Genomic DNA, 22,331 nt, shown 5'->3' with positions numbered 1-22,331 from the left:
ATGGTCTTTTAACGTTTTATTATAATAAATTAAAAAAATCTGACCATTTTCTCCTTCATTAAAAGGGAGGAAAAGACAAAAAAGTTGGATGTTAACTGAAAAATCTGACAAGATTTTGCTTTTGGATGAAAATGGCAATAGAAGTGAAACCACATGGACCCATATTCAAAAGGGACCATTTTGGCAGTTTACTCTAAATTAATAATAACTTTATAATAGTTATACAAATATATGTATATACTTCACAACATATAAAATATAAATAGTCTTATCAAATATATATACTAAACGAAAATTTAATTTTTCACATTAAGAACATACTAAAAGAAATTACTAATAGACAAAGGTTAATAAAAAAAATATAAATATAAATTAAAAAATCGGGTTAACGGGTATGTGGTTTTGGGTAATCAGGTCAGGTATCACCTAATCCCATACCCGACCCATACCCGCAAAAATTTTTAAAACTAATCCAATACCCGGCCCAATACAGGTTGGGTATCGGGTATACCCGTCCCATTTGCGTCAGGTTTCGGGTTTCAGGTATACCTCTCGGGCTCCGGTATTTTTGCCATCCCTAATCAAAGGTCTAGCATTTGTTGTTTATCAAAATGATTTTGGTTGAGGGGATAAAGATGAATGGAGAAATGTGTTTATGGAAAAATGACCAGATGGTGGAGGTTGTTATTGCTTAGGTGGTTGATGATGATGGGGGTGGAGGTTGAAATGTTGGGCTAAGAAGACAAAGAAGACTGATGTCAAAGTTGAAAGGATGAATTTTAACGCTCACATGATGGCCACTTGGGGGTTAATTAATAGAGAAGTTAACGGGTATTAGGTCTACGGACGAAACATGTTAAATTTTGAAACATTAGACACCAAGAGTATTAAAGGTAGATGAAACCTGAAATCTCAGAGACGAAAACTACAACTTATTCTTAAGAAAAATAATAAATATGAATTTCATATTTATAAAAATAATATAACTAGTTTATAAATTACTTAATTTATCTAATATTAACTATTACCAAATTAAACATGACAATTGTTATAAAAATTCCACATCCAGATTGTCTATTGGAAAAATTCAGATTACAAGATGTGGATATGATTACTTTGATTATCTTGTATTTTTGCATGAATTGCTAAACTAATGTAAATCCAAACAAAGTCCAATAATTATCAAAAAATCCGTAATCTACACTAACATATACAAAATCAGCTTAGGATGTTCAATTTCATCAAAACACAATTTTAAATTGAAAAACACCAAATTCAAGTGTTCAAAAACCCTAGAATCGCAATAGTTTAAATTCAGATTTGTTTTCCCTTCTATCTCAGATATGGATAAAAAGGGTTTTGTTGAGCATGAAAAAGTAAACATAATAGACCCAAGAATCACCTGATTTGGCCTTGAATTGAAGGAGATATCAAAGAGAGAAGTTTCGAGACGTAGATGGTATATTGGACCACCTGATTTGGCCTTGAATTACAGGAATTTGAGAGTGAGGATTTTCGTAAATTGAGCGTATAAATCTAATGTAATAGGTTTTATGGACTAATTTCTATGATTTGATATCAACCCATTCATGTTCTTTAATCACTTTAGTGGTGATTTAATTTGAGATTAAATTCGAGTTATTATGAGGTGTAATGGACACTTTTATGATGAGAATTAAGTTTCTCTATAATGGCAAGTTATTTGGGGACCAACCAGAAGTTGTTGATGCACGGAATGTCTGTTGACTGCGTCTACAAAGAGTCTGAAGTCAATATTGGTCAATAGGGGGTCAAAGTGTAAATATTAGGTTAAACATAGTTAGGATCGCTCATTAGGCATGTCATAGGAGCGACCCTGAGAAACTATATATAGGGGTGAGCGGTTCATTAGTTGTAACGATGTATGTGTGTGCTACGGTGCTGAAACTCTGCCAAATTTTTATCAGAAAGCAATAGAAAGATAAGGAATTGAAAGGATAAGCTGTTGTAACTTCATTTACGTTGATTCCGCCTTCATACGTGAAGATGAACTACCTTGACTGACTTTTAGGGTCATAGAACGGTCCAACAAGTGGTATCAGAGCTCAGGACGAGGAGTTCATACTACTACAGCATAGATCTGCAGAAATCTCTCTTTTCTACTCACTTTCTCTTATATTTTTTCAGTTTCTAGTGGTTCCAATGGTCAAAATTGTCTGAAATTCGAGTATCACGTGTAAAACACACTATTAACAAACCCTAGAAAGAATCAGGTGAAAATACGGACTAAAAATGGTAAAAACCAGCTAAAACAGTGGGTCGCGTTTTCGGACATTCGGATCGCTTATCTGGACATAATTTGTTTGGATCGCTCGAAATTTAGTTTTTGAATCGCTCTTTTGGACAATTTTACCATCAGGATCGCTCGAACGGACGTTTCTTGGCCCGCTCGAACGATTATCTTCTGGACCGCTTATACAAAATTGACTGAACCGCTCGAACGATCATATTCGGACCGCTCGAACGATTATAGTCTGAACCGCTCGAAAAGATTCTTGTGACTCGCTTTTCTGACACTTTGTGGTCCGCTCTAAAGGACATTGTTGTCTGGACCGTGTATTCGGACATCTATTGGTCCACTTTTCTGTCAAGCTGATTAAGACAGGATCGCTTTTGTGGTTCTGTTATCTTTCAAAATCAAAATTTTACTAAGTGTTGTCTGTTTTTGCAGGTACGTTCACGATGGACGATATGTTCTTGAATCCATTTAGCGACATGTATGCATTCACGGGAAGTTCAGGAAACAACGATTCGACATCGAACAATACGAACGAGAATCAACCAAAAGAGAAAAAGAAAGAAGCTTGGGAGTCCGAAAGTGCATTTGGAACGTTTAACAAACCTCCTAAGCTGATGGCTATAGAAGATTACAGCAGGTGGGCAACAAAGTTTGAAGATTGGTTGATGGCATTCGCCTTTCCAAGCTGGAAAAGTATGAAAACTGGATATGCTAATGGAAAGAAGAATGGCGAAGCATTGAGATCAGCTGAAGAAATTGAAGGTTTTGTCGCCGAGCAAAAGTGTGTGGCATTATTGTTTCAATCGGTGCGGGAAGATATCATTTCGTTGATAAACTACTCCAATGCTAAAGATTTATGGGAAAAACTCAAGAAAAAGTGTACAGGGAGTAATGAGATTATAAAAAATAAGACGAAACTGCTTAAAAAAGAGTTTGACATGTTTAGTTGTCTTAAGAATGAATCGGTGTGCAAAATGATTGAACGGTTCGGTCATCTAAAGCTGGAGCTTGCACGACATGACATCACTTATCCAAATGAAGAACTTGTTGACAAGTTATTTGATTCATTACCTGATGATATGGATTGGAGGTATTATGCGTTGATGTTAAAGAACACTATTGCTCCAGCAAATCTGACTCCAGATGTGGTGATTGAAAGACTTGAGAGTCATGAGCTAGAGTTGAAAACGACGTATAAAGTCAATCACTCATCCTATCAGCAGAATCTGGATCTGTATTATCCAAAAAGCTTGATCCCGAAAGCTACTTCTCTGAAAACTGCATTTTCTGCTGAGAATGTTTCTTCAGCAAACAAAGAAAGTCAAAGCAGTTCAAGCAGCGGAAGCCACAGTGGTTATCACAGTGGATCTACGTCTTCTGCAAATCATTCTGATGCGAAGTTTTCTTGTAACATCGCGATAGATCTAAAGAACGCACAGAATTTTGATGAAGAGTCGGCCAAGCAACAAATGGTTTTTCTGGCATCTGTGCTAGAGTCCTATGAAGGTTTGGTGGCTGGAAAGATCGGGAATACAAATCTGACAAAAGAAGACTACGATCAGATAGACCCCGAGGAAATGGAGCTTATTGACATTCGTTGGGCAATGGCAAGTGTTGTTCGACGTGCTCAACGTTTCATGGAAATTACTGGGAGAAAAACGATTGGTGGTCCGTCCACAAAGTTGGGGTTCGACAAATCAAAGGTGACATGCTTCAAGTGTAAGCAGAAGGGTCACTTCAAACGGGAATGCAGAAATGCGTATGCTGATGAGTCAGAGAATCCATTTCGAGACGACTACTACAAAAAGGCAATCTACCATCAGAATAAATCCGAGCCGCCTAGATTGAAGCAGTCTGATGATAACAGAGATAAATCAAGGGCTTTGGCAGTGATTTATGATGACGAGGGGTACGATTGGAGTAAAGAAGTGTTACCGGAAGAAGATGCGGTTGGTTACGCATTCATGGCAAATGATGATGAACCAATTCCATGGAAAGAAGATAGAACAGAAGAGCAAAAATATTGTTATCGAAAGATGATTGCTGAAAACAGAATTTTGAGGATCTCTCGTGTTTATCTGGAAGCAAGACGAGCAAATAGATGGGATCCAGATAGGGGATGTTATCTTGATTGTTATGGAAACATTGCAATTGATGACAGCACACTTGATATGGAAGCTATAATCAAGGAGATTAAAGAAGATGATGAGTATTGGCAGCACAAGTGGTGGGGAACACCAACGTCAAAGATGATTGAAGAAGAAAAAGAGAAAGAGAGAAAGGAGAAAGAAGAGAAAGAGAGGAAAGAAAAAGAAGAGATTGAGAAAGTAAAGAAGGTTGATACTGGTTTGATCGATACTACACAGGAATTGACAGCTGAGAACCTGGGAAATATGGCTGACAAAGTGCTAGCTGCAAAAGCACTTGAGGTAGATCCTGTTTCTGTTACTGAGTCAAAGGATCAGGTCAGTCAAAATGTGTCAACGAATGTGTCAGGTAACAAATAGATGGAAATGCTGATTGCAAAAATTGCACTAAACAATGCAATTTTTGTAGCACTGTCACGTACCTGAACAGTGAGAAAATTAAGAATCTGACAACGAAGGTTAGAAATGTTGAGGATCAGATTCTCAGTCGTGACAGAACAGTAAAAGCTTCAACTGAACGAATCAAAGAATTAACAACTCAAATTGAAAATGATAAAACTGAACGAGAGAAAATTAAATGTGAAAATGAAAAGTAATTCTTGAGAATCGACAAATTTCTGAAAAGTTTGAAAAATTAAAAAGCATTGTCAAAGATAGTGATGATCGAAATGGTAAAACGTATAAAGAAAATGAACATCTAAGAGCTGTTTTGAGATTAAAAGAAGAATCAATTAACAAACAACTGGATGAAATTGCTAAACTAAAACTTAAAGTTCAAGAAATTGAAATTGAAAATGAAAGAATTCAGTTAAAATTAAACAGCTATAGCTCAGCTAGCTTTGTTTTGCAGCATATTGTTCCCAAACCTATAGGGAAAAACAAAGTTGGTGAGGATGTGTTTTCTGATGGAACGGGTGTAGGGTTTCACAAAGTTCCACCTCCAACTTTAGACAACTACACAAAAAAGCAGTCTAGTTTGGTGGAAATTGAGGAAGAAAGTGATGTTACACTTCCTGAGAACATTGATGTCACGTTCACGTCTTCCAATGAAGAGGGTGTCCAAAATGATGTGGTGAAAAGTGTGATAGACAAAGTGCTTAAGCCGGATTATGACACTTCTGAGGAGGATGGGTGTTTTCTAGATAAATACATTCCGAAGCAAAAGTCCAAAAACAACTTACATGATGAATCTGATCTTGTCATGTACAAGATGTCGGGATCGGATAAGTTGTTTTCGGATTCTGAGTTTCCATTAGAGAATGTTAATTTGAACAAATTGACAAATGTTTTCAAACTGGTCGAAGTCGAGTTATCAGCAGTGAACGATCTGAGTCGAAAGAAAGAGAGGGTTTACAACAAGAAAACTGATTATCCACCACGTTTCTACAATAACAACAGAAACAACTGGTCGGGTGGTTATCAGGGGGGTAAACCATATCAGAAAAGAAATGTTTCAAACAAGAGGTTTGCTGAAAAGAAAAAGTTTGTGAACAGTTCAAGTTCTCTTGCTGATGAAGAAAAGGAAATTTTTACAAAATCAAACAAAGAATTTTTTGAGAAGAGAGCTTCACAGGCTCAGTCTGAAGGCACGAGTAGGGTAGCTGATACTCGTACTTGTTTTAGATGTGAACAGGTTGGTCATATTGCACGAAAGTGTACATATGTGAAGCCTAAGACTGAAGCTGTGAAGGTTCAACAAAAGAAAGTTGATGTGAAGGGTAAAACACCGATGTATGTTGAGAAGAAAGTTGTTGGGAAGAAAAATGTTCAAATTGACAACTTGACAGTAAAAACTGAACCCATAAAGAAGTTGGTAAATCAAAATGTTAAATTTTATAAGAGGGTTGCAGTAGCTCAACAGGTGTGGAAACCTAAAATTGAACCTAAAGTTGAGAAGAAAGTTTCAACTTCTGAGGTGAAAAAGGCTGAAGAATCAATTACGGTTGATTATGATGCACAATTTCCACCTCTTAAGTCTAAGAATTTCAAAATTCAAATTGCTAAAGTCACGGTTACACCTAAGGCTGATGAGGCCTGGGTGGACACCATGTTTGACTAAACAGTTTGAATTGCCGGAGCTTCCTGGATCGCGAAGCATGAATCGGCATCTTTCTTGAAGTTGTTTAAATGATGATTTGTTATGTGCAGGATCTTCCAAAACTTGTATCCAGGTGGATAATGGATAGTGGAGCGTCAAGGCATATGACAGGGAAGACCGCATTGCTGTATGAGGTGAATAACATTAATGGTGGCTATGTGGGTTTTGCGGGTAATCAAGGAGGCAGGATCATAGGTGAAGGAACGCTGTCAAATGGCGTTATAACGTTTGAGAGAGTTAACTACATCGCTGAGTTGGAGAACAACCTACTGAGTATCTCCCAGATCTGTGACAGGATGTATACTACTCATTTCACCGACAAAGAATGTTTGATCTTGAAACCGGGATTTGTGATACCTGAAGAGTGGATCATCATGAGGGCACCAAGAGTCAACGATCTGTACGTGTTGGACATGAGCGTTGCTACTACAACCACGGGTCAGGCTCATTGTTTTGTGTCTAGAGCAACGGAGAAAGAGTCAAGGTTATGGCACCGAAAGATGGGGCATATTCACCTAAGGAAAATGAATCACTTAGTGCATAACGACTTGGTCACTGGAGTGAATATTAAAGGTTTTCATCTGGAAGGGGAGTGCATAAGTTGTGTTAAAGGCAAGCAGAAGAAAAAGTCACACCCTACAAAACAAGTCAATTCAGTTTCAAGACCTTTGGAAAGACTTCACATGGATTTGTTTGGTCCAGTGAATGTCAAGAGTATAACAGGAGATTCCTATTGTTTGGTCGTGACTGATGACTACTCCAGATTTTCGTGGGTCATGTTTTTGAAAACAAAAAACGAAACCTTTGATAGTTTGATGGTATTGTTTAAGAAAATTGAGAATCTGTACCAGAGACCGATTTGTAGAATTCGAAGTGACAATGGTACTGAGTTCAAAAACAGTAAGATGGAGGAATATTGTGATGAAAGAGGTATACTGCATGAGTTTAGTGCTCCGTACACTCCTCAGCAAAATGGAGTTGCAGAACGCAAGAACCGGACGCTAATCGAGACAGCCAGAACGATGCTTGCAGATTCTAAATTACCAATTAATTTCTGGGCTGAAGCTGTTTCTGCTGCATGCTATACTCTCAATAGAGTTCTTACTGTGAAGAAGTTCAACAAGACGTGTTTTGAGCTAATCAACAAACGCAAGCCGAGTTTGAAGTATCTAGAACCACTTGGGTCACCCTGTACGGTGATAGAGCCGAATGGCAAGTTTGGTTCAAAGAACTTTGAAGGAATATTTGTTGGATATTCAGGTCCTACACGGCGTGTCTTTGTTCCAAGTGAAAAGCGTATTATTGAAGCAGCGAATGTTGAATGTCAGGGGTACACTATGCCGCCTCAGAATCCTGGTGATTCATGGCGTTATCATTATGACAAACTTTGGGAATCGTTTGACATGAGAGAAGAATCAGAGGAAGAGGAAGATTTCTTTGATGAGCTGCTCCTGGTAATCAGTCGGAGGTGAATGATGATCAAGAAGCTGAAAATATGCCAGTTTTTGACCATGGTGATTCAGACCTTGAGGGGGAGCAGATCCAGTTATCAAGTCAAACAAACCAAGTTGGTGAACAGGATGCAGAGCAGAATGTTACTAATCTGGAAGTAAATGTAGAAGTTCCAAGCAAAGTGATGCCGCGAACTCTTTCTTATCATCCAGAGGAGTTGATAATAGGAGAATTGCAATCGGGCGTTCGAACGAGACGTCAAATTGACCAGGGCTTAACATGTTTTTATTCTACAGTAGCACCTTTACAAACTGAATTTTCATTAAGTTGTTTTATTTCGCAGGTCGAACCGAGGACTTACAAAGAGGCGCTTACAGAAGACTCTTGGGTCATCGCGATGCAAGAAGAGTTAGGACAGTTTGAGAGTTAGGTGTGTGGAAGTTAGTTGATTTGCCGGATGGTCAAAGAAAAATCAATACAAAATGGGTTTTTAAATGTAAGCGGGACGATAGAGGTGTAACACCCCAAAAACGGGTTTGGTAATCAAACCGCGTTACTAGTAATGACGGGTAAAATACCTTTAGTGGTAAAAATTAACCCGGTAAGTATTAGGAATTTAAATAAATAAACTTAATATTAACTGGAAAGAGGATAAATACTTTGAGAAGACAAAGTTTATAAAAAGGGACCCGAGTTAACGGGACATAAAATAAACGGGTTACAACTTCCGGAACTAACTAAGTTAACTAGGAATAATCAACCTAGTTAATTAAAAGTCTCATAATGGTATGTGAGTGGGTTAAAAACACCTAAAGTAAGAACCTGACAATAATTGAGGGGCCAAAGGTGTTAAAAAGCAAACTAGTTTTTAATTAAAACAAAAAAAAATATAATAACACACACTTGTGTGTATGGATCGAACAGAACCAGGAGGGGGCGACCAGGGGTTTCTCCACAAACCCTAATTCTCACAAAATCCTTCAAATTGAAGCTCAAATCAAGCCCGAATCGTCTGCATGATTACAAATTCGTGATCTCCATTGAAAGGGGAGTCATAAGGTATGTAAATTTTATGAAGAATCTCTAGTTGGATTTCTAGGTAAACTTAGAAATCTGAAAATTGATGGTTGCATGTTCGTTATATGATGAAATTAGGAATGATTTTATGTCTAGGAGTAAACCCTAGTCATTTACTTGTTGAATTGATGTTCCTAATTGTGAATTCATGATCACCCGATTATGTGCTAAATGGGTTTTGTAGAAATATGATGAACACTAGAATCTTAATGGTTAAATTGTGTTAATAGAACTCCCTGAAGTTAGATTTGAGGTTTGATGTTACTACTTGTTAAATATTGCGAGAATTTAAGGATTTAGAACACTTAAATGGGCTGGAGAAATTGGATGTTTCGTGTTGCACACAAGGTGCTTGATGAAATGCTTGAATAAGAAAATTATAACAAAGCTGATTGGGATTAAAAATTATTGGGCTGCAGTTTTAAAAAAATCATATAAAATCACTGGAACGACCTTTGAGGTTGAGCTTTATATGCTCAGAAAACTATTGAAACATACTACGTTTTATGTTTGAACATGTTTGTTAGATTCTGATGTTAAACGGGTCAAAACAGTGTCCGAAGTCGGCTGAATTGTTTTGACAGCAAGCTGATTGGAAGCATTTTGACTTCGGAGCTGATTTTAAAAAAAATCATAATTAATTCTAGGATGCTCGGATTGAGCTGATTCTTTTTGGGATGGAAAGATATTTTAATATTCTTCATTTCATCTTTGATCACAAAGGGCTAAATAAGATCGCAAAGTGGCCAAAAGAGTCGATTCAGCAGCTACATTGTAAAGTTGCTGCACATTTTATTGATGAACTTAATTCAAGGAAAGTTGTATTTTGTTCATACTTTACCTTGTTTATAAAACAATGGTTTCATGAATATTAAGCATGTTATTTTGCTTATTTCAAGTATTTAAAATAACTACAAATAAGCTTGTCAGCGAAGTTGTGAAAATGAGAAAAAGAATAATTAAAGCATATAATACATATGGGTAGTTTGACTATTAAGAAAGTAAAACTGACCTATGATTTAGTTAAGTAAATTATATGCAAGAAACCCCATAGGAAATGGTAGCCATAATATGAAATGACTAAACTAACCATTTTATGGGTAATATGATAGTTTGACTCTTGACGAGCTAGGTGAAGCTTGGAGGAGAAGATCAAACGGGATAAAGGCACGAATAAGACTTGCTTGGATGAAAGGTAAGTAAAACTTACACCCACTTGTAGTATATGTGTTTATTTCATAACGATGAATACAATAAAGGATTTGGTTTGAATCATGGGTTCCGACCCAAAACGAAATGAGTCAGAACCAACAAAAATGTTTTAAACCATGATTAATGGTGAAAAAGGCAAAATGGTAAATTAGTCACGAATTGGTTAAGAATTAGTGAGTTTTTCTTAAAGTTACCTTATAGCGTAACTAGTAATGGAAAATGGGTAAAAAATGGAAATTTAGTCAAGTATCGGCTAAAGTAAAATCAGTTTCAAAGGACACCCATAGCGTGAGCCGAATGAGTTTAAAAAAATAAAATAAAATAAAATATATATATATATATATATATATATATATATATATATATATATATATATATATATATATATATATATATATATATATATATATATATATATATATATGTGTGTGTATAAGAAATTGACTTTAGAAAGAAAGGGATCTAGTGAGAAAATCCGAAATGGGTCGGATATGTGATTGGTAATTAAAAACCCATGTTTTGTTACATATGAAAATGTTGGGTTATATAGGTCGAACGGGTCAAATGGTGGGAACAACGCCATTTGACAATATCAACTAATGTGGTTGTCAAGTCATGTGTTTTCAGGGGCGAATAGTAATTTGGGTAATTGCGTCGCCATAAGAATATCGATAATGAAAGCAAGGAGTCGAAACGGGTCCTTAGGTTGACTCGAGCCAGGTACGTATAAATAAGATTGTGGTTAAACATATATTTTTTGAGTCAAATTAGTAGCAAATGCCCTTCGTCGTAAATGAGGGGCTAAAGTCGACTAAAATGCCCTTGATGGGTAAATCGGGCAAACGACCTTTAAAGGTTGTTGGAATTAAGTGATTTGATAGATTTAAATTCTTAGGATAAGTATAAAAGGGATGATATGGGATCTTAGTGCATAAATACCCTTAACGGGTCAAAATAGAAGTAATAGCAAAACGGGTTAAAAATGTGTAGTAACCCGTAAATTGAACCTTGTACAATAGGAAATAACCATAATAAAATGTTTACAAAAGAAACAAAGGCCACAAACGAGTTTGTTAGAGGATACCGTGAACGGGTCAAAAGTGTCGTAATTGGACTTCAAGCCGAGAGCTTGAAGTCTAAAATTTTGTGAAGTGAGACGTTAGATTTTAACTCCATTCGATGGAGAATTAAATTACGAGTGCGTAGGAGAAAGAATCGCGTAAAACGGACAAGCGGATTGAAAGATACGAAAGTTTTGTGTCAAATAGTGGCAAAAATGGAAAGGTTGGATGCAGGTGCCACCGTAACTTACGGTGCCACCGTAAGTTACGGTGGAGCTGAATTGGTTACGGTGCTAGCCTACTGATGTACGGTAGGGAAATGTTAACACAGGGGCCACCGTAACTTACGGTGTCACCGTAAGTTACGGTGGAGGCCAGAAATGAGTTATTGTGTTGGGATCAAGATATAAATGTTGGATTTTCCTAATTTCCTCGTTGTATTAGTTATTTAATTATCAAAACTAACCTTTAAGTTGGTTTTGATCACAGGTGAATGTCGAGAGTCCCGGATGAAGATCAAGCATCGAACAAGAACCGAACACACGTTAAACAAAGCTTCCGCAACGTTATTTTGTCGTTATTCTAAACGGCGAATTAAATCACATTATGTATATCACTTAAATTGTAAAAGTTTTTAACAACCCGTATTTCTAATGTATATGTAATTATTAATTACATGATTATTTCGCTAAATATACGTTAAACCTTGATTTATAAGAACGGGTGTTACAAGTTGGTAATCAGAGCTCAAGGTGAAAAGAATAAAGTGTTCGGTTCAAGGCTTGATCGCAAATCCGGTAGGTACGTGTATGTTAATAGTTTAGTATGCTAAAGTCTTGTAAACATCACATAGGGCTATCGTGTGGTACACGTTACCCCAATTAAAATGATTGATATAGTTGACGAAAATACGCGCGTTGACGCGTATAGTAGAAAAAGCCTTGTATTATAATACGGGCGATTATTGAAGTTGACGTTACTAACTTTTGTGAATGTTTTAATTGAAGGACACTCGCGTTTGAAGACGACGAGTGTCAAACAAATTGTGGATATGATGATGGAACGGTATGAAGTATGACAAGAGGAGCATGCTCACCGAGGACTAAATCGCGTAACGACCGCGAACAAGGTTAATGGCAAGGAACGCCCGTCGGGGCAAACATTACCAGGTGCACATTTTAAATAATCGCACAAATAGTAATATGCAACAAATACGTAGAAATTGAAAGTTGCATATGTAGAAAAAAAAAAAGAAAACCCGAATAGAAAATGTATTCGGGATATTGTTTCCAAGAGAAACAAATAGAGGCGTTACTTACATAGGGCGTGATGTGAAAACTATAAAAAGGTCATGTATGTCATGTGTTAATCGCTTACTCTGGCCAAGTAAGTAGTGGCATATGGTACCATGAACTTCTTATGGCGGACACGTTTACATCCGATGTAGTAAGGGCGGGGTGAATGGGACTAATTAAAAAGTACCCAAATGAATCAGATAAGCAAAATATTTGATAATAATGTAAACGCACAACCGAGTGACGGAAGCGTATTACATTAGGATAATGAGCCCGAGTGAAGGGACAAAGAAGCATGTAAAATGATTTAGACAAGAATTGGGAGGGAGTGTACTTACACTCGAACCCGGAAAACGCAAGCATGTAAAATGATTTAGACAAGAATTGGGAGGGAGTGTACTTACACTCGAACCCGGAAAACGCAAACATGAAAAATGATTTAGACAAGTATTGGGAGGGGGTGTACTTGCACTTGAACCCGGAAAATGCAGAAATGTCCCTTAATGAGTCGTTTTTGTAAAACGTCAAACTGAAGGACAAAGTCGGAATATAAACGCGAAACGAAGCCATAATGCATACCGTAAGGGTTGCAATAATAACGACTTCGGTAAAACACCCGGTTGGTGGGTAAGGGTTTAAACGCATGCGTAGGCTGAGAAGCAGGAACGCGAAATAGAAAGTCAAAAGACTCGGAAAATGAGTCATGACTAAAAGATGACGAGAATTTTCGCAAACATAAATTTTGGTAATTACGTTCAACCATTTCAAATTTGGACGGGTCAAATAAAGAATGAAGTTTGACATTCTTAAGTGATGAAAATTCACCCAAAATGAGTCAAACGAGTCAATTAAGGAATAACGCTTAATATAATAGGAAAACGCAAACCGGTGAAACCGGAAAGCTAAAAACAATAAGATAGAAGGACCCGAGTAATGGGTTGTAAAGGAGTATAAGTATGAACCGTGTAATGGTAAGTGTAAGACAAACCGACATGTAAATGACGCTAGGAGTTTGAAGTTCACAAGTGATGAAATTTCACATGAACAAGTCGAACAAGTTAAATTAAGAATAACGCTTGGTAACGTAGATGGGAAAAACGCGAATTAGCGAAACAAGAATGTTAAAAACATTAAGATAAGGAACCTAGGTAACGGTTCGCAAAGAAGTATAAGTAAGAACCGGGTAACGGTAAGCGCAGGATAAACCGACGTGTAAATAATGTTAGAAATCATAAAGTCGGAAAAGAACAAATTCGAAAGAGAACAAATATAGCCTTAGACTACGGTCAAGGTCAGATGAAATACAAAAGCGAAAATAAATGATTCTGAATATAAAAAGGACACCCTGACACCATGAGTATAAATATACAATTGAATAAAGACTCGGGTAAAAGATGATCTACGGGATCATCATAACCTACAGGATTGAAAGTAATGCTAAGGTCTATGGGACTAAGAAGACCTTTGGGGTCACAAATAGAAAGGAAAGAATTGTTGGGTCACACCTTAAAGAGGTGGAAATCTAAAGAGATAGTCTACGAGACTAAGTGAAGGAACCTAAGGGTTATTTGGGTTAAGCGTGGGAACTAGTTGAAATTCCCCCGCATTAAAAAATAACAGAAAGGATTAGATTCTCGGAAGTAACATTCCTAGAAATGAGAGAAAGATGTAAGACAAAGAGGAAACGTAAACTAAGAGTGTAGTCTTTAGTCAAAAGTAACGTTATAACAAAACGTAAGTGGTACAGGGTGACTTAGAGAATTTTAAACACACATAAGATGGAGATGGCAAAATAGCATACCCGGGTGACGGGGTATGAAGTAACCTGTGACTAACAAGTCTAACCGCCAAAATGAATAAACAATAAAGATAATGATATAAGCTGAAAAGTAACGGCCTACGAGGCCTTACACACGAAAGATTTACACGTCAATATAAATGGAAACGTTAGATCAAAAGGAATGAATGAATGTCTTGAAAAACGAAACTAAGTTCCTTTAATCCAAATTAAAGGAACTATGTAAATAAGGTTTCGAAGACGAAACCTCTCTAAGGGGGGTAGACTTGTAACACCCCAAAAACGGGTTTGGTAATCAAACCGCGTTACTAGTAATGACGGGTAAAATACCTTTAGTGGTAAAAATTAACCCGGTAAGTATTAGGAATTTAAATAAATAAACTTAATATTAACTGGAAAGAGGATAAATACTTTGAGAAGACAAAGTTTATAAAAAGGGACCCGAGTTAATGGGACATAAAATAAATGGGTTACAACTTCCGGAACTAACTAAGTTAACTAGGAATAATCAACCTAGTTAATTAAAAGTCTCATAATGGTATGTGAGTGGGTTAAAAACACCTAAAGTAAGAACCTGACAATAATTGAGGGGCCAAAGGTGTTAAAAAGCAAACTAGTTTTTAATTAAAACAAAAAAAATATAATAACACACACTTGTGTGTATGGATCGAACAGAACCAGGAGGGGGCGACCAGGGGTTTCTCCACAAACCCTAATTCTCACAAAATCCTTCAAATTGAAGCTCAAATCAAGCCCGAATCGTCTGCATGATTACAAATTCGTGATCTCCATTGAAAGGGGAGTCATAAGGTATGTAAATTTTATGAAGAATCTCTAGTTGGATTTCTAGGTAAACTTAGAAATCTGAAAATTGATGGTTGCATGTTCGTTATATGATGAAATTAGGAATGATTTTATGTCTAGGAGTAAACCCTAGTCATTTACTTGTTGAATTGATGTTCCTAATTGTGAATTCATGATCACCCGATTATGTGCTAAATGGGTTTTGTAGAAATATGATGAACACTAGAATCTTAATGGTTAAATTGTGTTAATAGAACTCCCTGAAGTTAGATTTGAGGTTTGATGTTACTACTTGTTAAATATTGCGAGAATTTAAGGATTTAGAACACTTAAATGGGCTGGAGAAATTGGATGTTTCGTGTTGCACACAAGGTGCTTGATGAAATGCTTGAATAAGAAAATTATAACAAAGCTGATTGGGATTAAAAATTATTGGGCTGCAGTTTTAAAAAAATCATATAAAATCACTGGAACGACCTGTGAGGTTGAGCCTTATATGCTCAGAAAGCTATTGAAACATACTACGTTTTATGTTTGAACATGTTTGTTAGATTCTGATGTTAAACGGGTCAAAACAGTGTCCGAAGTCGGCTGAACTGTTTTGACAGCAAGCTGATTGGAAGCATTTTGACTTCGGAGCTGATTTTAAAAAAAATCATAATTAATTTTAGGATGCTCGGATTGAGCTGATTCTTTTTGGGATGGAAAGATATTTTAATATTCTTCATTTCATCTTTGATCACAAAGGGCTAAATAAGACCGCAAAGTGGCCAAAAGAGTCGATTCAGCAGCTACATTGTAAAGTTGCTGCACATTTTATTGATGAACTTAATCCAAGGAAAGTTGTATTTTGTTCATACTTTACCTTGTTTATAAAACAATGGTTTCATGAATATTAAGCATGTTATTTTGCTTATTTCAAGTATTTAAAATAACTGCAAATAAGCTTGTCAGCGAAGTTGTGAAGATGAGAAAAAGAATGATTAAAGCATATAATACATATGGGTAGTTTGACTATTAAGAAAGTAAAACTGACCTATGATTTAGTTAAGTAAATTATATGCAAGAAACCCCATAGGAAATGGTAGCCATAATATGAAATGACTAAACTAACCATTTTATGGGTAATATGATAGTTTGACTCTTGACGAGCTAGGTGAAGCTTGGAGGAGAAGATCAAACGGGATAAAGGCACGAATAAGACTTGCTTGGATGAAAGGTAAGTAAAACTTACACCCACTTGTAGTATATGTGTTTATTTCATAACGATGAATACAATAAAGGATTTGGTTTGAATCATGGGTTCCGACCCAAAACGAAATGGGTCAGAACCAACAAAAATGGTTTAAACCATGATTAATGGTGAAAAAGGCAAAATGGTAAATTAGTCACGAATTGGTTAAGAATTAGTGAGTTTTTCTTAAAGTTACCATATAGCGTAACTAGTAATGGAAAATGGGTAAAAAATGGAAATTTAGTCAAGTATCGGCTAAAGTAAAATCAGTTTCAAAGGACACCCATAGCGTGAGCCGAATGAGTTTAAAAAAATAAAATAAAATAATATAATATATATATATATATGTTTATATAAGAAATTGACTTTAGAAAGAAAGGGATCTAGTGAGAAAATCCGAAATGGGTCGGATATGTGATTGGTAATTAAAAACCCATGTTTTGTTACATATGAAAATGTTGGGTTATATAGGTCGAACGGGTCAAATGGTGGGAACAACGCCATTTGACAATATCAACTAATGTGGATGTCAAGTCATGTGTTTTCAGGGGCGAATAGTAATTTGGGTAATTGCGTCGCCATAAGAATATCGATAATGAAAGCAAGGAGTCAAAACGGGTCCTTAGGTTGACTCGAGCCAGGTACGTATAAATAAGATTGTGGTTAAACATATATTTTTTGAGTCAAATTAGTAGCAAATGCCCTTCGTCGTAAATGAGGGGCTAAAGTCGACTAAAATGCCCTTGATGGGTAAATCGGGCAAACGACCTTTAAAGGTTGTTGGAATTAAGTGATTTGATAGATTAAATTCTTAGGATAAGTATAAAAGGGATGATATGTGATCTTAGTGCATAAATACCCTTAACGGGTCAAAATAGAAGTAATAGCAAAACGGGTTAAAAATGTGTAGTAACCCGTAAATTGAACCTTGTACAATAGGAAATAACCATAATAAAATGTTTACAAAAGAAACAAAGGCCACAAACGAGTTTGTTAGAGGATACCGTGAACGGGTCAAAAGTGTCGTAATTGGACTTCAAGCCGAGAGCTTGAAGTCTAAAATTTTGTGTAGTGAGACGTTAGATTTTAACTCCATTCGATGGAGAATTAAATTACGAGTGCGTAGGAGAAATAATCGCGTAAAACGGACAAGCGGATTGAAAGATACGAAAGTTTTGTGTCAAATAGTGGCAAAAAAATGGAAAGGTTGGATGCAGGTGCCACCGTAACTTACGGTGCCACCGTAAGTTACGGTGGAGCTGAATTGGTTACGGTGCTAGCCTACTGATGTACGGTAGGGAAATGTTAACACAGGGGCCACCGTAACTTACGGTGTCACCGTAAGTTACGGTGGAGGCCAGAAATGAGTTATTGTGTTGGGATCAAGATATAAATGTTGGATTTTCCTAATTTCCTCGTTGTATTAGTTATTTAATTATCAAAACTAACCTTTAAGTTGGTTTTGATCACAGGTGAATGTCGAGAGTCCCGGATGAAGATCAAGCATCGAACAAGAACCGAACACACGTTAAACAAAGCTTCCGCAACGTTATTTTGTCGTTATTCTAAACGGCGAATTAAATCACATTATGTATATCACTTAAATTGTAAAAGTTTTCAACAACCCGTATTTCTAATGTATATGTAATTATTAATTACATGATTATTTCGCTAAATATACGTTAAACCTTGATTTATAAGAACGGGTGTTACAAGAGGAGTGGTTGTAAGGAACAAAACTCGACTCGTTGTTCAGGGCTTTAGTCAACAGGAGGGGATTGATTTTACCGAAGTCTATGCTCCTGTCGCACGACTAGAGGCTATCAGAATTTTCCTAGCATTTGCGTCTTGGAAGAATTTCAAAGTATTTCAGTTAGATGTTAAATCAGCGTTTCTTTATGGGAAGGTCAAAGAGGAGGTTTATGTTGGTCAGCCGCCGGGCTTTACTGACCCGATCCACCAAAACAAAGTTTATTTGCTGGACAAAGCGTTGTATGGTCTACATCAGGCGCCGAGAGCCTGGTACGAGACTTTGTCTCAACACCTACTCGCCAACCAGTTCATACGTGGAAAAGTGGATGCCACTCTCTTCACTAAAGTCGTTGATGGTCATCTTCTGATAGTACAAATTTATGTGGACGATATAATTTTTGGGTCAACAAATGAGAAATTATGCAAAGATTTCAAACAGGTGATGATGCAGAAATTTGAAATGTCTTCAATGGGGGAGATGAAATTCTTTCTGGGTCTACAAGTTGAACAACTTCCTGAGGGAATTTTCATTCATCAAACGAAGTACGTGCATGATTGTCACACCCCAACCAATGGCGGAAACATCGGGATGAGACGAAGTGTGAAGATTGCTCGAGACATCATAACGCTATTTGTGACAATAATTTAATAATCCAAATTTCATTTCCAAAATAAATTGTCAAAACATTACAAGAAAAGCAAATAACAACATTGTTCAACATAACATAAACAAAATTGATACAACACTTTAAACCTAAACGTCTAAGTGAGTATCTAGGCATCTTTGCTATCCGTTTTCATTTCATCATCATCAACCTGTAACATGTTTAAAAATACAATTCAATGCAAAAGCAAAGGCGAGTATACAAGTTTGGTACGTACATAGCATAAGATAAAAAGTGTGAACAATTCCTCATGGCAAGCATATGATTCAAGATAACATTAAATATGGCATGTGTCTAACATATCAAACCAAGAAAACGCAATATGCTCAAGACATAACCTCAAGTTTACGGGCGGGTCGTTAATCCTATAGCGCTACATATGTCAAGGTTTGGCTCGTACGAAGTTAATGATAAGTTCAACACATAAGAATAACCCAAGTTTAAAGTATCAAGCCATCACGTATACAAGCATGTTATAGGAACGTTCATGTGTTTAACAAAGTGTTCATGTGTAAGTTTTCAATAGGTAAACATGTTACACCCCAAAAGTGGTAAAAGTAAAAAGGGGAAATACGAGTATACTCACAAAGTTTGCATACGTTTTCCGATTATCCAATTGTTGACGAGTAGAGATTTAGAGTCCGAATGTATAAGGGTTAAAGTTCAAGTATGTTTAGAGTCGAGATTCGGTGTTTAAAACAACATAAAAATAAGATATGAGAATAACATGGAAAATAATCATTTAGTACATATGATGCTTGTTCTTGACACTAGGAAACTCGAAGGAGTTTAGATGTTTTCATGGAACAAGGTTCCATTAGAATCGTGACAAGTTATCATAGTCTAGGATGATGTAATCTAGTACCCCGACATATGAACACTAGTTCATCATCAAAGATTCGATTATTCGAATAATATATTTAGGTTATATAATATATGTCCAATAGTTCAAGCATGAGGTAGAAGATTAAAATCTTCATTTTGGTACCTCTAAATGTCATAGAAGTCATGTAGCAGGTAGGAAGATCAAGTCTTCCATTTAGGCACCTCTATGTGTTCACCACTACACTTGATGTAAAAAAAACAACCAAGGAGGGTCATGAACATACAATAAAGAATAAGAAATATACACACTAACTAAGAGAAATCATCAAATCATGTGAGGATTGTATGTTTGGACAACCCAAGTTGTTCCATAATCACTCATGTATCAAAGACAAAGTTTGACATGACTTGTGGGTTAAAAACCCTAAACAAAACACCAAGTTTATGAGGTTTAATCCTCTGATTTTAAATGTCTCAACCTTGTTTTTAAGCTTAACCAACCATGGGATAAGTTGTAAGCATTAGGACATAGGTATGAGATGTGTTGGACACAAGTTGCATAGGTTTAAACAAGTTTTTGATGAACATAAAAACAAACAGAAAGTTTATGGACTATTTCGGGGCATTTCCAGGTCTGATTTCTCCAAGGAGAAGTCTAGGAATCGAACCCCATGATTATACAAGCAAGTAGGAAAAAGAATCGAGTGAATCGGATAAGAATTGAGTGAGTTATGCTCATTTTCGTGAAGGGGTGTCAATCTACTCGAACCCTTGCTTTCAGCTACGGTTTGGTGGATGTTTTGTGAGTTTTTAGGGTTGCAAAAGTGGTAGGGAGGCTGGTTATAAGTGGTATTTATAGGGGGAAGGATTAGGGTTTCAATGGGTTGGGCTTTGGAAGTGTTTAGAAGGGGTTACACCTTGAAACTAGCCCACAAAACCCAACTATATGGGCTGAATTTTGCTGAATTGGGGCTGCCATATTTCTTTATTTTTTTATTTTTTTAAAACATTATAATGAGTAATTTTGTTAGTTAAGTTGTGTAATAATGTGCAACAATGTTTCCCCTAACTTGTAACAAGGTGAAATATGAAATAAAACATGATTTAACTAGGTAAAAAGTGTAATGTACAAGTTTTATTTACGAAGCAAGTTCCGTATTTTACAACGATTACAATGAAAGAATGGTTATAAGAACACAAGATTTCCAAATTTAGAATTTCACGTAAGGTTTCTAAATGTAGGAAGTTTGAAAACGCAGGGCGTTACAGTCTCCCCTCCTTTAGGAAATTTCGTCCCGAAATTTATTTAAGAGGAAGGCTTGAAAGAGTTTTTGGCATAAAGGTGATCATTAAGAATTGAAACTTGGGAAGTTTGAAAGTTTTGAAAAGTACCAAATTTTGGAGAACATCAAGGTAGATTTGCAAGGGGAAGTTTTTAAGGATAGTATAAAAAATCATACTTTCGTAACACCTGTTTATTGAGAGGAACGAAAAGGTTTGTTACTTTAAATAAAGCAATAGAGAGATACTAAGTATAGTTACACAAGAATCAAGAATAGGGAGGCTATTTTATAGGTAATGAGGTAAGTTAGGACTCGAATGTTTAAACAAGCTGGATTGCGAACGAGTTTTGTATAAAATAATACGAGTATAGAATGAACGAATGGCTCTTAAAGAGTACAAGTATGTGAATAGCATAAGTGTTGGATAGATGAACGTAGTGTGTTAAGGATGAAGTCTCGTCATGAATAATCGGATATAATGCGTTTGTGAGTTGCGTGAAGTTGTATTAGGTCCAAAAGGTCTGCAACACACTGAATTTCTCATGGCACGTTTTACGAAAGTTTGGTAACATGGTGAAAACCCTTATATATAGGAAGTACCAGCGGCGTATCCACCATGTTTTGACCACGTTACGTCCGTTTTGTCTTCGGTGTCATGTTACGTTTCGTGTATTACCATACGCAGTAGCACACTCTATGGTTCTCATACGCCTATCACTATAATCCCGTGTGCACCCGTGATTATTTTGATCGTCGCATGGTCCGCATAGCTTGTACTAGTTGTGTATGAATCAGGGTATACATAAAAAGTTTAGAATGTGTACGTACAAGAATATAGTATATAAGCAAGTCCATGTTTAAGTATGTGTGGGACCCACGCAAGCGAATCCCTCAGGTTACGCTCGCGTATAGGTACGAATGTATGAACCATGAGTAAGGATGAAAGTATGAGCATAAGTTTAAGTATGAATACGCATGTATGTATGAGCATAAACATAAAACGTGTAAGTAGTATGTGTATAAGCAGAAGCGTAAAACGTATAAGTAGTATGCGTATAAGTACAAGCATAAAACGTATGAACATAGGTGTAGTTATAAAAAAATAAATATTGCGTATATAGTGTACGTTGAGGCATTGCGGATTAGAAAGGCTAAGTATGTAGATACGAACGATATAAATGGTGTTATCGCGAGATATCGACTAAAACGTGTATGACGATGTGCATGTATAGTTGTTCCAACAAAACGTTGAGTTTATCGAATCAAAATTAGATTGAGCCTGGTTTGAAAGGTAGAATATAGTTTGTATATGTAAAGGAACATAAAGTACTCGTTGGTTATGCAAAACGT

The 22,331-nt window shown here is 36.4% G+C and overlaps 1 long non-coding RNA gene across 3 annotated transcripts; it reads left to right on the top strand.

Annotated features, from left to right (window-relative positions):
• Positions 1-12,433: 12,433 nt before the first annotated feature.
• Positions 12,434-18,122, top strand: LOC118489266. 3 transcript variants are annotated; one of them, XR_004886948.1, is made up of 5 exons: positions 12,434-12,494; positions 15,094-15,228; positions 16,359-16,441; positions 17,005-17,097; positions 17,929-18,122. It is a non-coding gene; the product is annotated as an uncharacterized LOC118489266 (long non-coding RNA). The 3 variants fall into 3 exon arrangements; XR_004886949.1 differs by having other exon boundaries at positions 16,991-17,097; XR_004886947.1 differs by lacking the exons at positions 17,005-17,097; positions 17,929-18,122 and having other exon boundaries at positions 16,359-16,984.
• The last annotated feature ends 4,209 nt before the right edge of the window (positions 18,123-22,331 follow it).

Source organism: Helianthus annuus, chromosome 17, assembly GCF_002127325.2.
Source record: "Helianthus annuus cultivar XRQ/B chromosome 17, HanXRQr2.0-SUNRISE, whole genome shotgun sequence".
Taxonomy (NCBI): Eukaryota; Viridiplantae; Streptophyta; class Magnoliopsida; order Asterales; family Asteraceae; genus Helianthus; species Helianthus annuus.
Note: the sequence above shows the minus strand (reverse complement) of the source record. Positions and strands in the feature narration are given on the sequence as shown.